The sequence below is a fragment of the Zootermopsis nevadensis genome, unplaced genomic scaffold (assembly GCF_977971745.1).
Source record: "Zootermopsis nevadensis isolate Lab colony 2312 unplaced genomic scaffold, Znev_1.0 Znev_ptg000002l, whole genome shotgun sequence".
In the NCBI taxonomy this organism is placed as follows: Eukaryota; Metazoa; Arthropoda; class Insecta; order Blattodea; family Termopsidae; genus Zootermopsis; species Zootermopsis nevadensis.
The window spans coordinates 11,815,910-11,832,980 of record NW_028259134.1 but is presented as its reverse complement, the minus strand read 5'-3'; the positions used below and the strand labels follow the sequence as shown (position 1 = coordinate 11,832,980).

The window sequence follows — 17,071 nt, the reverse complement described above, 5'->3', positions numbered from 1 at the left end:
TATACTCAGCAAAACGAATCCAGTCTACGGTTCTTTCTTTACTCCATTGATCATACAATATTATAAATATTTTTCCTGTTAATTATTGTTTATTTAATATTACTCTCTCCAGTCGGAGTATACAGAATGCATGTTAATAGTGAAAATGTATCAAATGAGAATGAAACCAGCGCCACTCACATAAGGTCGCAAAGTTGTTCGTAATAATACTCGAATATATGCATTATCATGGTTCAAACGGCCGTGTAACTTCAGTGAGATTTCTGATGGACGAAGTGCCATTGAAGAGGATTATTTTACGAGTTATTCAGTTTTCCCCTTATAATCACCATTCCATCATTGCTCTATACTCATCTATTACCGCGCTATGAGGCGGGCCTTGACTAGATAGTTTTAATACTTGCAGATACTACAAAATTTGATATTTTATTGCAACATTCCCTTTCTAAAATGAAACACAATATTATATTAGCCGCACGAAGCCCGTGTTTTTACACATTACTTTGTGGCTGTTGTGGACGGAGGCGGCTGGACGCCGATTCCTGAAATAACTCGTATACTAAATTTTCCGTTTTCTTATGGACCATTATACTTGGCACCAAAGCCCACGTGGTGTTGGAAATTTAAGAAAAAAACAATTTTCTTATTTTATGCAATTTAAGTGACAAGATTAGCAGTTACGCATTATTACTGTCGTTGAAATAGGAAGGAGAATATCTGTTGACACCAAGAATGAATATACATTTTATTCAGAGATTATCAATGGAAAATATCAGCCAGAAAATAGGAAGACAATTTTAAAATTAGTAATAAACAAATAGAACTTGAACGTTTGGAAAACTCTGGCTAAAGATAGCTTTAAAATTTGAGGTTATGTAAACGCAATAATAAACTTTCTCCTGCTATGAAAGCGCGGTAAATCTTGGCCAGCTAAGTAGCTAAATTCTCCAAGTAATTTCCTCCATCATGGAACTAGCCACAGTATCTGTGTCACAAAAAAATCCGAGTTTATTCTTTTCTAAAAATATTTCACGGTCAATTAAACTTTGAAGCCGAAAATTAAAATTTGGTACATTGACAAATATCTTTGTATCAACATGTATCGAAGAAACAGCCTTTTGTGTGTTGAACAATACAAATACGGAGGCACGTAACGAAATCTGAGAAATTTAATACAGTGGAACTTTATTCTACGCAGACAATTCTGAAAGACAAGACAAATTTATTTAATTTCATATTTATAATTTATACGAATGTGCCTATGTTAATACAAGAACTGAATGAAATGTAGGCAATTTGGTCTCATTCCATCGGTAGCAGATTTACCATACCAGGATTCTGATACGTTCTGCAGCTTGCTTCGTGTATATTGAAAAACCTGAAATCGAAGAATGCAATTTTTGAGTAGATCACCTCTGAGCCTTTTGCATTTCCTTGCCAGCTTTTCACTGCTTCCGTTGCATAGCGTCTTCAATAAAGTTACCAACTTCCTGGTTCTGAGATGATTGTAGTTGAATTTTTAAGAGAAGTGACATCGACACCCGCTGAAGCTATGAGGGGAATTCAGTTCTATTGAAGATGATGGTAGAACATTTCATAAAATTTCCCGTGGGATGTCTCACCGCAGCGCCTCAACATCGTTCAGCTTTATTGTCCAACACCGCTGCATTCTCCACATTTTCTCAGTGGTTCTTACTATCTCTCCAATCACAGCACTTAGAGCGCCACCTTGTCCTCAGTGTTACTTTTTATTTTACTTTTTACCACTTCGTAAGAGGAAGAATTTCGCAATTTTTACCTTTAATAAGGCAATAAATTGTAGCTTTTAGATCAATAGTTCTTTAACCGAGAATCTTACTGAAGGGACTATAATATATGTAATATTTGCTGGTACTATTGGACATTCAGAAATAAATCCATGGGTTCACTTGTAAGGAAAATAGAAATATAATCATAAAACTGTCAAAACCTCCGGTCGTTTGTTGACTCGTTTCGATCTCAGTTGTTAAGGTGTTTTCCTCGATGTTATGCTTTTCTTCTTGATCCATGTTGTCGTATTTCATTACTAACGTTCCAATTCATTTCTGTCGGTTTGGTAAGTGGTAACATTTCTCTTAGCCTGAGGTTTATACATCCAGATTGTCGTTCATAGGATCTTGGGTTCCATCGCCGACAAAATCTGAATGAAGAATTCTCTGTGTATACAGAAAAACGCTTTTCTCTGCGATGTATCTTAGGCACTGAAGTGCCACGCACCGGAAGCATGTGTTTGACTACAGTTTGCTCTACTGAGTGAATTGGAGCAGCGGAAAGAGCTTTGCTGATGTTTGACGAAAGAAAAGAGGGTAATCTTCGACTCTAGCCTGTTAAAATGTCATTTTTTCGTAACTGGGCTCAGTTAACTAGTGTTATGGGTGGAATCTGGACATCGCCGTGTGCGAAAATACCCACTAGTGCACATTATACCACCCCAGCTGTCTCTTGAAGTCAAAAAGACACCACTGCCAAACGCACTATTATTATATAACTGTTTGCTTTTTTCTGTGCATCCATATTCTAGTACAGTAGTATTGTTTTAGCTTTATATGACTTTTTAATTGAGATACTTTTTATTTGTCATTACATTAGACTATCTTGTTGTTTTCGTATCACATTTGCAACCTTATGAAGCCATAATGAACCACGAGTAACAAATCAGTTGAATGCGTTAAAACATAGACTAAGTGTAGAAAAAGAATTTGTAAAAAGTAATTTTATTGTGGAACTGCGATACAATTAAATCAGAAGACACTTAAAATATTTTAAAATTTATTGTACTTTTGCAGATATTAAAAGTCAAGATGCTTAGATTAATACTTTAGCCATGTCTCTCCCGGAATGTTATACCAACTTTTATTCACTACTTCGATAATATAATAGCAGTTTTTTAAATGTAATGTTATTTGTTGTTCGCCTTTCATACCTCATACTACGAGTGATGAATAGTCCTTTTCAGTATTATACCTTTGTAAGTCCATTACAAAAACACACGGAAGCAAATGTATCAAAGTTTCGTATCATTATTCTCTATTTATTCACTCGTCGTATCTAATTCCTTGTGCCTGCTTTATGGAGACCGCCACCAAAGGGTAATTACTCCTGCCTGAGTTTAACATTCATATGTGTCAGCAGACTTGTTACATCCAGATAGATCTAAGTTAATTTTCTAAGCCAATAATTGCTGTTTCTTTGAACTTCCTTACCACGAGAAAATCTAAGATTAACTTGAGTACAAATTAGAGGATATCAAGAGGATGTATTTCCTCTCTTGTTTCCGGGTGGAGCAGATCTTAAATATTTTATAGCGTCTATTCGTCTTAAACTTCGAGATTTTGTAATTTCAGTGTGCATTTCTACTCCATCCTTCGAGTTTCGTGCATTGGCATGTTTACTTGCCCTGCACGTCGGCTACGTTACTGTAAGTTCTCATGCCTTAACGTGAAAGAATAAATTAGAGGAAGCAGATGAGACTGAAAAGTAGGGTTTACTGGGTTGGTGTGTCCTCCGTTCTGTACAAAAGCGATCTACTTTGCACTTCAGCATCCGGATTTAATTTCGTAGACTCTAAGGAGAAATGTCCTGTATTTAAATGGTAAAAAATATACGTTTCAATTGACCATGCGGTCAAAGACTCATGTAGACTTCGGCCGTTCGATCTGTACTACACAACACAGTCACAAACATTTTTTGCGATGACTTGTCATATTTGTTTTGTAGTTGAGAAACTATGAGAATAGTATTTATCTATAAATATAAAAACAAATTTTAAATCATATAGCTTTTTTTCTGCGGTTGACAGAAGGGAGATAATTTTGATATTGGCTTTATCTCTCTCTTGTTTCTAGAGTCTTTTAAGTATAACTTATTGTCAGGGTATAAAAATTTACCTTCGGTGCCATACTGAAATAAATATTATTTTAGAAAGTTTAATAATGACGTCACCTTATTACGATATGTTTATTTTCAAGTTCCTCTATCACTACTTCTATAATTACGTGGAGCTAATACGCTTATTTATTTTCTCCGGCTCTGAGAGTTAAGGCAAAATATTCAGCGTTATCAGTTCTCGAATCAGAAAGCAATTAATTAAATCACCACTGTAAATTTCCTATTTCGGGTAGGATACAAAACTGTGAAAGTTATGGTTTTTACGGTGTTCATGTTCATTGACAAATCTCATTTATTGATGTAATAATATTATATCTGATTCGTAGGAACTTGCTGTCGCCTTATTTGGGGTTTAAGTGACGGATAAACAATGACTTATATGAAAATATAACCGGTAGTAACAAATTGGTGAATAATTATGATTGATCGGAACTGCGGTACGTATTGAGATAAAAATGCGGCTCATTGTATTTTGAAAAAGGAGGAAATAATTTCCCCCCAAATATCGGTTTTATCGCATGAACGCAATGTTGTACCTGAAAGACTACATTAAATGTGGAGTGCTAAATCTCACTCAGATAGCTGTTTCTGGATGTTTTTCTTCAATTTATTCAGAGAACTGCTGGGACAGTATGTCAATCAACGACCGCTTCCTTACAAACTAATCCAAATTCGTAATTCATAATAAACTCCAATTCTACGTTTTGTAACCTGTGTAACTGAGAAAGTGTCGATAAAGTAAAATAAGTACAGAGAAGGAAGAATTTCTTGTCCAAAAAAAGATGGCGGCTTTGGTATTCTGGGTTGTGATGCTGTGAAGTATTTTTGGCGGATATCAGTGTTTCAGAAGAACGTGTCGCTTAGATCTCTCCACGTGTACCCTGAAGGTGGAGAACACCTACAAGACTGCATTACGTTAACACACAGAAGACCACAACAAGAAAGAAAATATGAGAGTAGATTCATGTATGCAACAGAACATATTAAACGCAGTTCTTAATATCTTATTTGTCGTTATCAGTACGTTTAGTCGTTCCTATTGGCACTTTGTAGCAATAAAGTACAATTAGACATTTGAGAATCAGGTACAATACAGAAAGTAAGTCAGTGCCGTGAAATATACGACTGAATTTATTATCTCTTTCTCTGCATTCATTCTAAACCAATGAGCATAAAATTAGTCGAATTTAAATGTGCTGAAATTTTCGGATGGTACAAGTTACAGAAGCCATTTGCTCGTTCACCGCATTTAGAAACGCAAAGGGGTAGGTAGAAACGCATACATGCTGTAATAGCAGAATTGCTGTGTTAGTGGGTTGGTTTTGTCAATAGCCTGTAGATGGTTCCGCGACCAACACATATGCGAATTCCCCCCTCTTCTCTTTCAGTTCATATATGCGTAGTTCTATCTCCCTGCCTCAATTGAAGCCAGCGCTGCACTAAACACTTGATTTATTGCTTAATAAAGCAGACTGCACAGGCACCACCAGCGTTGGTCGGCTTGTCGTCCATGTACACACCGCTTCCACCATTGTAGGACGTGGGAGACACAGACACTCGTGAGTTAGTGAAAGTAAACGCTTTTGTCTCCTGTCATAACACACTGAATATATTCAAAACAGCGAAATGTTTAAATATGACTGTTAGCACAGTTTATGGTAGCTTTCAAGGGCCTCCTTATCCGCTTGGCTGCTGGAATCAAGAATTAGAAGTATTCTCGTGGCAAGGGATTCCAAACAGAGATGGGAGGAAAATATCAAAATGTATTTTCAAGAAACAGGGTATTCGGGTCAAATGCATGGCTTCTATGAAGACGGTACTGAATCTACGGGTTAATTGAAAGTAAAATTTATTCCTTGTCCGGCCGAGCATTTAATTGAATATTCACTACACGGACAGTGTGTACTTCAGTAAAATCTCTATTTTATATCAACGTTTGTGTGATGAGTTGTTTATTTTTTGTGGAGGGGTGGATTCATGGTTCAGTTTGAGACCAATGTAGAACGTATAAATCAAACTTTAATTCACCATTTTCCAATATGAAATCTAATCAAAATTTAGTAGCTTCGTAAATGAAACATGTGGACAGACTGATGGATGGGCCGATGAATACTGTTTCCTTTACGTGCGTCTAATTTGTGTACGTTGAGAAGAAATTCCCGATCGCTGATTGTTCCCCAGCCACAAATTTCGCTTCAAATAGGGTAGTGACTTCCAGAGGACAGACATTATCGCTGAAAATTTAATAACTATTGCAGTCACTTCCTCTAAAACTCTAGGTTTATCGCCCACTCTAATTTGAAGGTAACACGCATGCGTGGTTCAAACATGGCCGTTAAATAAGTTAGGGAGCGATCAACCTGCCAGACGCTTCAATTCCTATGTAGAGCGCTGCTCAGTGGGGCTGTGGGTCTGTCTTGTATATGTCGCACTGGCTCCTACCGGTAGTGGACAGACAATCATGACATTCGCGCAAGACGGGCACATGTCCACATTGAATTATTGGTGAGTAGGTGTAAACCATTTTTACACAGGGAGCAAATTAGAATATCTGAATACCTATCTGTGCTGTAAAGCAGAGTATAAGAATAATTTAAATATTATTTTAAACACTTTAATAACATACTCGTAATGAATAAGAAATAATACCCAACATGGCTCTTCAGAACTTAGCATTCTAGAGGTGGGAAATTATGAATTCGATACTAGGCTCGAAGGCCAGCTTGTATTTTTCCTCACTCTTTCCAACCACTCACTTTGTGTTCATACTAATAAAACCACTCAACAAGGTTTTTATAAAGCGATTGAAAGCTAAGTATATCGACTTTTCTGTATATTAAATTATGGACTTTATTTGACTGAAATTAAACTTGTGGTTACTGTTGATACATCATAGATTCATATTATGGTTGAAAATGTAACGAAAACACGAAGAAAAATACTCGTTTTTTGTATGGGCTAAAATAATGCTAATCTGATTCACACAGAAAGTTATTTTTCCTTAATATGAACAATGTTGTCTTGCCTTTACCATTACTGTCGTTTCATACTGTGACGTGATGCACAATTTTTATGTTTAGATGTATGATGAGAAAGTCACATTTAATGTGAACAGTTAGTTCTCGATCATGTCACCGACATCTTGTTGAATAGTTTTGCTAGTATCAGTACGAAGTGTGAATATGGTACGGAATTTTCTGACAATTAACTTCGCGGGTAAGAATCTATGTTGAGTTCGTGACAGTCGCTCAGCTAATAAAGAAACAACCCTTCTGTTATATGGGACCCGAAAGCTTATGAAAAATACCAAACACCGAATCCTATCCTGATCGTATGAGTTCAGTCCACATCCTCCAACTCTTCGTTCGTTCTTGTGATGGAAATGTGTACTCGATCGGAGATCTTGAATTTATTGTTCGCACATAAAGCAAGCAGATTCATTCGAGGAATCGCAGAGGAAATTTTGAACAAGTGTGTCGGTAGACCTACAACATCGAAAGGTAGAGACTGTCGAGAAAAGTGCGGGCTGGCATGCACGATGCCGGAAGCAGTTCTATTGCACGGTTACTGGCGACATTTTCGAAATGACTGCGTAGGTTTCCCCTAGAGACCCGACTGCCGTCAACGAGTTACCAACGAAGTGATACGGCGTCCTTACTGTATTTCTCTTCTGTGGCGAAATGTACCCTGTTGTATCTGCATCGATGTGAAGTCACTGGCTGCCCGGAACCGTCCGAGAGTTCTACAGAAACTTATCCAGTAGACTCTTTCAGGTCCCATTAAAATATGAAGCTAAGATGAATGTCGTCTGAGATGTTGCTCTGTAGAAACTGACCGAAGTTATAGAAGTGCTCATTTCCTCCATCACCAGAGCGATGAGCGGCCCTTCGATCGATCCTCCTGGCGGCCCCAGAGTGTGTGTGACGATGGAACTGTAGGAAACGAGAGACCAAACCACGGTCTCTGTGTCACAGAAGGAAAGACGTAGATCATAGTCACTTGGGTTTTCTTGAGTTGAAGTGCTTCGAACGTAGCGTAGAATTTACTCCCTATGGAGGATGACTTGGTGAGATTTCGGGTTCCCAAGGCTGCAAGTATGACGACGCCTAGCTTGTCATCTCGAGTTTTCAGATGCGGACAGCCACACATATAACTGACGATAACAATGGATGCGTTTTAGCAACTTAAAAATCCGCGAAAGAATTCACGAACAATTCAGAGAGGAGCAAGTTCTTCAAATATCCCATTAATACGACTGATAGCAGCCGAGTATCATGTACTTTCTGTAGTTGCATTTCTTACTAAATGAGGCCTAGTATATTATCTAGTTTCTCAGTTCTAGATTCATTAGTGCGCCGACAGAAATTTTAAGATTGTGAGCACAAACTAGAAATTTCTTGAAGATTTTTGTCTTGTGGGTTGTTGCGCTGTGTAGTCTGGTAGATGTTTACCAATTTTCGCCCTGATGACGGAGGCAGTATGACCTCTGAAACGTTGGTAAACATCGACCAGACTACACAGCGCAACAAGCCAGAAGACAGAAATCTTTATAATCACCGCTGTGAAAACCTCAAATCATACATGGAAATTTCTTGTGAGTGCACTGTAAGCAGGAAGGCCCGGTGCTGGTCAATCGAACATCCCGGCGAGAAGGACAGTTCGTTTGACAAATCACTGATACGGATCTTCAATTATTCACAGTTACCAGGAGAATTTCTCGCTCCGCAATGCGACGATCTCGTACCTGTAGTCACGCTTCTCATGAACAGACAGGCCTACGTTTCGCACTCGTAAACAAGCTGTCTGGCATGTAGTACGTCAACACCATACGGTGGTCAAAATTAAGCTGTTCATAATGCAACTTCGTAGTGGATGCTCGGTATAAAGCGTGGGCCCTGATCGCTCGGGTACTGGAATCATGAGTTCGAATCCACTCGAGGCATTAGTGTTAACGTCGTCCTTTGGTGTGATGTCCTATGTAGACAGAGGTCTGTCATCGGACTGTTACCTAGACAAAGGAGTCCTAACGAATGTCGAAAGAGATTCATAATTCCTAAATACTATAAAGTTTGTTATTTCCAGTCTAAACTGACACGTGGGGCATCATATTGAGCGAGTTTGGAACAGCGTTTTTGTGTCAAATGGTTCTGAGAAGTATGATGACAATTATGCAACGGTCTGGTACAATTTTAGTGTTGGTTTTACTGTCTTAGGTGTAGTTCCAGCTGATGGCTGTGTGACTCACGCTCTGCGGCCTAGTTCTCTGTGATTGCTGTGGGTAATAAACCGTTCTTTGTCCTTGCGTTCACAAATATTAGCATGTGTTCTCTAATGTTTGTTGGGCATGGTTTGATTGGATCCTGGTTGGCTTGTTGTTCTGGGAGGAGGGGGGGAGGTACCCTTGTCGTAAAATCTAACCAGTAATGAAAATACGATTGTCAAGTGAAGAAGTTCCAGAGTTGTGTTGCTATTTTAAAACTATCCGATCTATTGTTTTCTCTGGAATCATATTTTTTTTATAATCAGCATTAATCGATAAATTGTGAGAACAGCGACGAGCATAAAGTCTTCTGAGATGTAGCACTATGTAGTCTGGTGGATATTGACGGACGTTTCAGAAGACTTTACCGTCTCACCCTAAGTAATGGTTGTTCTACAAATCTGTTAGAATAGAAATGGTCATCAGTGTTTACTGCATTAATGAATCTACTCGTAATATGTGTATAATAGCCAATGTCTGTCACTACATTGTGCGAATGCACCGTTCGTGCGAGGAGGAAAAGATTTAAATTAAGTTGTGGTGGCGGCTGTGGTAGCAAAAGACACAGATGAGACTGTGGTGATATCTGTGGCAGGGTCTAGTGAAGTCTGAGTTCAGCGGAAGTCTGGAGTTTGGAGCTAGGCTGTCGCTTTTGTGTTGTTGCGCTTAGCAAGAATCTGGTCTTGGTCACCAGTTATTTGTTTTCACATTTGATTTACAGTGTACAAGAATTCTATAAATTTGTAAATAACTAAATACTCGTGTGTGTCATTGGCACTCTTGAAGAATAGCGTAAGTTAAACATAGTTTGTATTGATTTAATCCCTTCCAATTTGTTTAAAAATATTGTGATGATTTGTTACCACAAATATTCATAACCTACAGATGTATATATGGTGTATTACAACTTTGTTGACGATGGGTGGGATTAAATTCAGGATTACAATGTGATATGGGTATTATGGATACTTGAAGGACCATTATATGTAAGTTCTGCTTATATACTTTTACATGTATATGCACACACGCACACACAAACATTTCGTTTAATAGTAGTTTCTGAAACCGGGAGTAACCACGGTTGCAAATAAATAGCTCAAAAATACTACGCGGAATTGGTAGAAGACGATCATTAATATTTAAGGGATAAGAACGGCAGGCTTGTTACTAAGTAGATTAAATGAATTGCCTGATTTTGTATTTGGGACCATTAGATCCCAAACATTTCTACCGTTAAATACACGTATGTATATATCTTTGCAAGAACTTGAATTTTGGTGAAATATTTCAGCGCCAGTTAACGAAAATTGTTTTAAAAGTCGATTTAATTTTTTCATGAACATGGATTATAAATCGTATTTCTTCTCCCTACAAGGAGAGAATAAATACGATTGATAATACGCACTGTCTGTTCCGCAGTTTATATGAAACAAATAACACTCGTAAGGTGTCAGACATAAAGAATAACGTATTATGAAGGATTGTCGGGTGATAATTAGTTATATACGAGTATTAATGTGTTTTAATGTAATATTTCTTATTTAAGAATAACAAACACAGGCCTATTAATTTTACAGATATATATTTCACTGGTTTTAAAAATAATTACAATTCTTTTACTGAAGAACATGACGAAGTAAAGCGCCATCTACACTTCAGAGTTAGACCCTACTTTAATCAATGCATCATTCACCCTTTTCTGTATCTCACTCTTTCAAAATCAATATTTTCTAGAAAACTTCGACTAGTTTCACCTATTCTCTAACTTGCTCTTGAATCTTCATAGTTTTTCCTTTCTGTAAGTCGGATGTTTTTATTTCATTCCCCTAGAGAAGCTTTTATCTTTTCATCCGGCACTAAACCTTCAAGCATGCATCAGACATGGGCAGGGATTGTTCAGGAGCGATGCTTGGAGAATAGTGTACCCCAAGCTTTGGTAAGGGAGATAGAGTCTTCACAGCGAAGTCTATTTTAGGTTTCAACGCACGATAGAGTCACACATCACGTACTAAATGGGCATAAAGCACAAACCAGACTATTTTTATATTTTATCAATACCTGTTAATGTGATTTTGCTTTTGTGAGATAAGACGTTTTTGATCACCTAAGTTTCATTTGGGATTTGTTTATAAAATGCATTTATACTCGATTGAAGGTGTAAAATATTGAATAAGCGTAACAACTCAGTATCACATCTAATCAAAATTTGTAGAGTAGTTTCGGAATTTAAAAATGCGGACGCGAGGTCCGACATGTTCATTTTACGTAACTCGTGAAATAAAGTTTATATACCGAACCGAGATTTAAAGTAGTTTAACCTAATCGGTGGCAGTGGCGTTGTCTGCAAAGCAGATAAGAAATCCGTGATTCGATCTATATTGGATATTATCTTACCAACTGACGTACTTTTACGATTTACGTCTCACTATTCTACATAATCCTTCAGAACTATTTAGACCACACATCTCTTTTTAATGTATTCAACAACGACGCTGCCCAGAAACCTGATTTATGACACTCCACAGAAAATAACAGAATAACATTTGATATTAATATAAGGCAAATGTCGTAGGCATAACAGTTTTCAATTAAAAACGTCGTCATTTCCAGCCGACATGCATGCGTGTTACCTTGTATTCACAACAAATTAATGGTGCCGAGTTTTGAACAAATTAGTTACTTGACTATCAAATACGCGGGAAGCAGATGTCAGATGTATTTGTTCCTAATGCAAACGAACGTACATGTACACATCAATGTTGCTGAATAGAACGTGTAGAACAGTGATTGCCGTAAATTACGTTGACTCTTTGCAATTGTGTTATGTAGAGCGAGGGAGAGGGGTACAATAATTCTTTCTGTATTTTAATAATCCACAGTTTTGTAAAAGTTGCTTCAAATTAACCACAATTTAGTTACAAATTTTATGGCATTAATTTACTTTCTCGTGCTTTTTGTGATTGCAGTAAACACCTTCAATAGTCAGTCTGAGATCTTAGTCCGCAACGGCTTGAAAGTCGAATCAAAACAAAATGGTTAATTATTTAAAGTTTGGCTACACTTATTATTCACACCGACTATACATCTGACAGATGGCTGTAGTATAATATTTTAGGATACAAGTTAACGACGTTACAGCAAATCATGCAAGTTATAACTGCGCAAATCTGAACTATTATTTTAAAGTTACTCATTAGTTCGAGCTCCAAGAGAAAGAGCTCATCTGAGATTGGTGGTAAATATGACGCTCAGAGAAATGTATTGATAATAAAAAACATAAACTCATAAGTTAACTTTGATGTTTCAGTACTTTGGGCTTTGTTGTTACTGTGTTCTAATAAGCGGTCAAATTTGTTTTCTTATTTCTCTATCATCATCGTTCTGACTGTTAAGTGTGATTCTTAGTTTGGAACGTTTTTTAATTCGTATTTTCCAAAAATTAAATTTGCAAGTTTTATTGTCTCGTTTTCAATTTAATAATATAGTGAGAGAAACTTGAAACGTTGTGAGATTAAGATGGCTGTCTTTTGATTTGTTGCGCCATGTATTCTGGTGGAAGTTTTCAGTCGTTGCAAAGATGGTTACTATCTCCATTATGAGGTTGACAAGGCAGCAGCCTACACGGCGCAACACCCCAGAGGACGACCATTTTCATACTCGCCACCGTGAGAACCTCAAATATCACTTTATATATAAACAAATTGTTTACAGTCCATAAGAGGTCACGTTAACACAAATTAATATTAACTTTAATTTACAATAGTCAAACTTTATAGAAAGGAAGCAGTCTAAGGTAAACTGCGTTCTTCTGTACTTACACGAAAATCGTCAGCTTTGTGTCGTTATTCCACTTTGCAATAAAATATGTTTTTTTTTTATTTCTGGTGTTGATCGAAACGGGAGCTTTTATAAGTCAAAAGCCCATGCCTGGCTTCTTAGTTATAGCTGTATAAAGTAAACCTCCCTGAACTAGAATTTTATTCGTTTCAAAAAAAGGAATAAAAATATACATGGAAGTAGTCTTGTTGTATGCTTTAGAATTTTGTTGATACGCGTTACTCTCGCTGTCCACATAAAATGGCTTCGAGACGCTGTAGCCGATCTTTACGGTCACTTGAGGAATAAATTTATTTTCCTTTACGGCGCGTAACTGGAGCAAAGAAAATGTGAAACAGTTCAGAAAGTCTTAATTCTCCGAAGTAAAGCAATGGAACCGTTACCTTAAAATGAGAGGCTTTTTAATCTGCGTGGAGGCAACCATTTGGATCTGATGATTATTATTCGATTTTAGGTTTATAGATTTGCGAGTTGTACCTACGTGTGTTACGTACATATTTTATGCAACGCATATTGCATTTTAATTAATAACAAGAATTTGAGGGGAGAATTTAGGATGCTTCTACCTTCCAAGTGCTGCAATTATGTTAGCAAGAACTATATTTTATTTTGAAATTTGTGGCTTTTAGGAAGATTAAAATTTGCATTGCGGTTTTATGACTCGTGACGCCTCGTAATCTTGTACGTTATTACGAATGATTTGGAGAAACGTATTGCCTCCATCTACGGTGTAGAAAATATATATAGATATATATGAAACGTTACTAACCGCCTGAAAGACTTAAACACTTTAACCCAGAATATCAAGTGAGATTTTAGTTCTCAGGACGGCGATTTTGAAGATGAATGTATTCTGGGTTGCTGCGTATGTAGTCCAGCATAAATTAACCGACGTTTCAGAGGAACATAGTTCCTCCCTGTCGACAGTAAGCACCTCTGAAACGTCAGTAATTTTCTACCAGAGTTGCACGCTTTTGGTATGTAATAATTGTTAACATATCATAAATGTTTTATATACAATTTATATTTGTATTTGTAATGTAGTTTCATAAGAGAGTTTTCCCATATTGAGCCATTAATTAGGTTTTGTTATCAAACTGGATATCAATATAGTTTTTTATTTCGCTATTTTACAAAATAGCTCTATTGTTTAATTTGTGTGTTATCGAATATGTATTGTTACACAAAATATGAATGACTTGTACTAAGGGATGCTAGTACTGCTTGCATCATCACTTACAATTCCTCAATTCATAATCATTGTCCTATTCTCTTCTGTATATGAGCTTTTGCAGTTGATAACAATAAATTTAATCAAGACTAAATAGTGCAGCTACAGACCCCTTAATGTAAGTTTATTATGAATTATTTTAGTATTTCGCCCTTGAAAATAAGCAGAGTAATCCTTTGATGATTATCAATCCCAGCCCCCAAAGTCTATTAAATCTGGATTTGAAACAGCCTTAACCCTATGAGAAATGCTCGCAATTAACACTTTTCAAATTTAAAACAAATATTGTTCAATTTTCGAATCGGATTAATTATTATGGATGTACGCAGAGTTCAAAAGTGGTTACGGTCTGTAGTTTGTAAAATGTCAGAGTGATACGAGTATCGAACATTCGCAGTTCAGTAAATCTCGTTTGCATATGTTGTTGACTTTGTGTCTGTTTATGTAATCTGCGGTCCCGATTTCTTTTATTTACCCTACCGCGGTGCGTGTTCCCTCAGTTCTTGATGTACGTGTAGACTATATTTAGATTTTTTGTAATCTGGGTTAAAATCACTAGAAAGTAATGGTCACTTTCAGTGGTATATTAATATAGAGTACTCATGTTCAATTAATTACTGCATTAATAAAATTGTATTGTGTCGCTTGTAAAATACATAATTAAGCTTACACTTCAGTCTGTGAAAATTTATCTTTTTGTTTCACATCATAGATAATATAATTTGTCATTAACTCCGACACTGGAAATCAACATATACACATTGATATATATATCTTTCTCTCATCCTCTTTTACCCGTAGGTGTCGAGGTTTTTTATTTATTTGATTGATCTATTTGGACAATGGTAGGACTCCTTGGATGAGTGATCAGCCCGACGCAAGGCCTCTGTCTATACAAACACAGAAAGACGCGGACAAACATCCATGCCTTGAGTGGGACTCGAACCCACGGTCCCAGAAGCCAGGCGCACGAGGTCCATGTCTCAGACCGCGTGGCCACTGCAGCTGGATATATATATATATATATATATATATATATATATATATATATATATGTATATATATATATATTTATCAAACCTTGTGCATTACAGTTTTCCTATTTAGTTGTCAGCGTAAAATAACGCTCTGTGCCTACAGGACACGCAATATAAAGGCAAAAATAAAGTTTTACCAGGATTTTAAGTAAGCACCATGGCATGTAGACGAATGATGGAGTAGATGTATGGGGTCGGTAATTCTTAACATTGGCACTAAATGGAAGTCAGTGGCTAGCTCCTCGTACAGGCTGCTGTGCTTCCGAGGAGGGAATTCTGTTACCCGGTGGGTAGGAGGCTTAGTGGTCCCTGGAGCCAGTTTGGACGTTGTGGGAATGCAAAGAATCCTGCCCCATAGAATCCTGGTGTGTTCACTGTCCTGAACTATTCCAGCTCCGTACTTATTAACTGAGACAGAATACGAATCTCTTATAAAAATGTATTTTTACGGAAGCAACATTACGAATAATTACTTCGACGTGAAGTGTAAAAAAATACTGCAATCATCTTAAAGCTTTATTTTTACTGTCTATTACTAGATGTAATCGGAAGAATTGAATTCATAATAAATATAAGCAACCCTATCAATTATGTATGATCAATAGCTTTCGCGGCTCCTAAATTCAGCAAAGTTTTCTCGGGCAATCAACAGCTTCTGATCGGATCCCTGTTGATGAAGGTCGAAACGATTCTCGGAAAGTCAGTATTTTCTAGCGACAAACCGAAACTGCTTATTGTCCGAATAGACTTCATTGAAGCCTGTTAATTCTTCTTTTCCAAATTCAGCGCTTAATGATTGGACTCTGTAATCGGCTCTAGTTTTCAATTGATATTTAAATGTACGAATCCTTCTAGACATTTGGCAGGTCTTCATGGACGGGAGATAAGCCTCTCAGACGTCAGTTTCTATACAGGATAGCACAATACAAGAAGAAAACACAGACATTTACCCCTGCCGTGAGTGGGATTCTAACCTGTGTCCTCTTTGTTTGTTTTATCACGCCATACAGTGCGCGACCACTATGGTCGGTCACAAATATTAGGAAAAGTAATTAATTAAATTGTGGTAGTACAGTACTAACGTGACAGTTGGTGGTAAGTCGTTTCATGCCCAATGTGTAGACTTCCATTACCGGTTTCTCCAATTGAAAAATAAATGAAAGTCAAAGACAGACACAAAGATGTGATGGTCATAAACAGAACACAGCAATACTTAGTCTTTTTTGACTGCTCGAAGAATTATTTCCTATGGTGCAAGATCCCTCTTGGCAGACTGAATTTTTTCAGTCTGCTGAATAATTTCCCGCTTTTATAAAACCCGAATTTTTGATACTGTGTACACAGAAGTCCGCCATTGAACCCTGTTACCAGTCAGTTCAAATTAATATAAATCAGCTTTCTGTGGTTCTGTGAGCGAGAGAAAATCATTTGAATAAAAGAAGTACTCTAATTCATATTTCCGATTGGAATAAAAGCTGGGCTTTCAGCTACTGTGTTATGAACGTGTGTGAGAGTGGAAATATTTAAACTTATCACCGTTTCTCTTTGATCACTGTCAACAGAAATGGGATGGTTGTCGAATATTCGATGTAATGTGATACGAGAGGCGCTGTGGTTTGCCAGCTGGCGGTAGGTACGAACTTTAGATGCTGCATGAACCATCACGGTCCCGCTGCTGTAGTGCATCGTAATGCTGTTTGCACTCGGTGTATAATTTTAATTACTTTTTAGACATGACTGAACCGGTGCTCACTAGTCATGACACCGGTTTTATATCAA

General features: G+C 37.1%; 1 long non-coding RNA gene across 2 annotated transcripts in view; it reads left to right on the top strand.

Moving 5' to 3' along the window:
- Positions 1-6,309: 6,309 nt before the first annotated feature.
- LOC110832201 (uncharacterized) overlaps positions 6,310-17,071 on the top strand; it is a 34,634-nt gene continuing 23,872 nt past the window's right edge. For both annotated transcript variants that reach the window (XR_002543852.2, XR_002543853.2), the window contains exon 1: positions 6,310-6,432. This is a non-coding gene — a long non-coding RNA (uncharacterized LOC110832201). The remainder of the gene's footprint in view (positions 6,433-17,071) is intronic.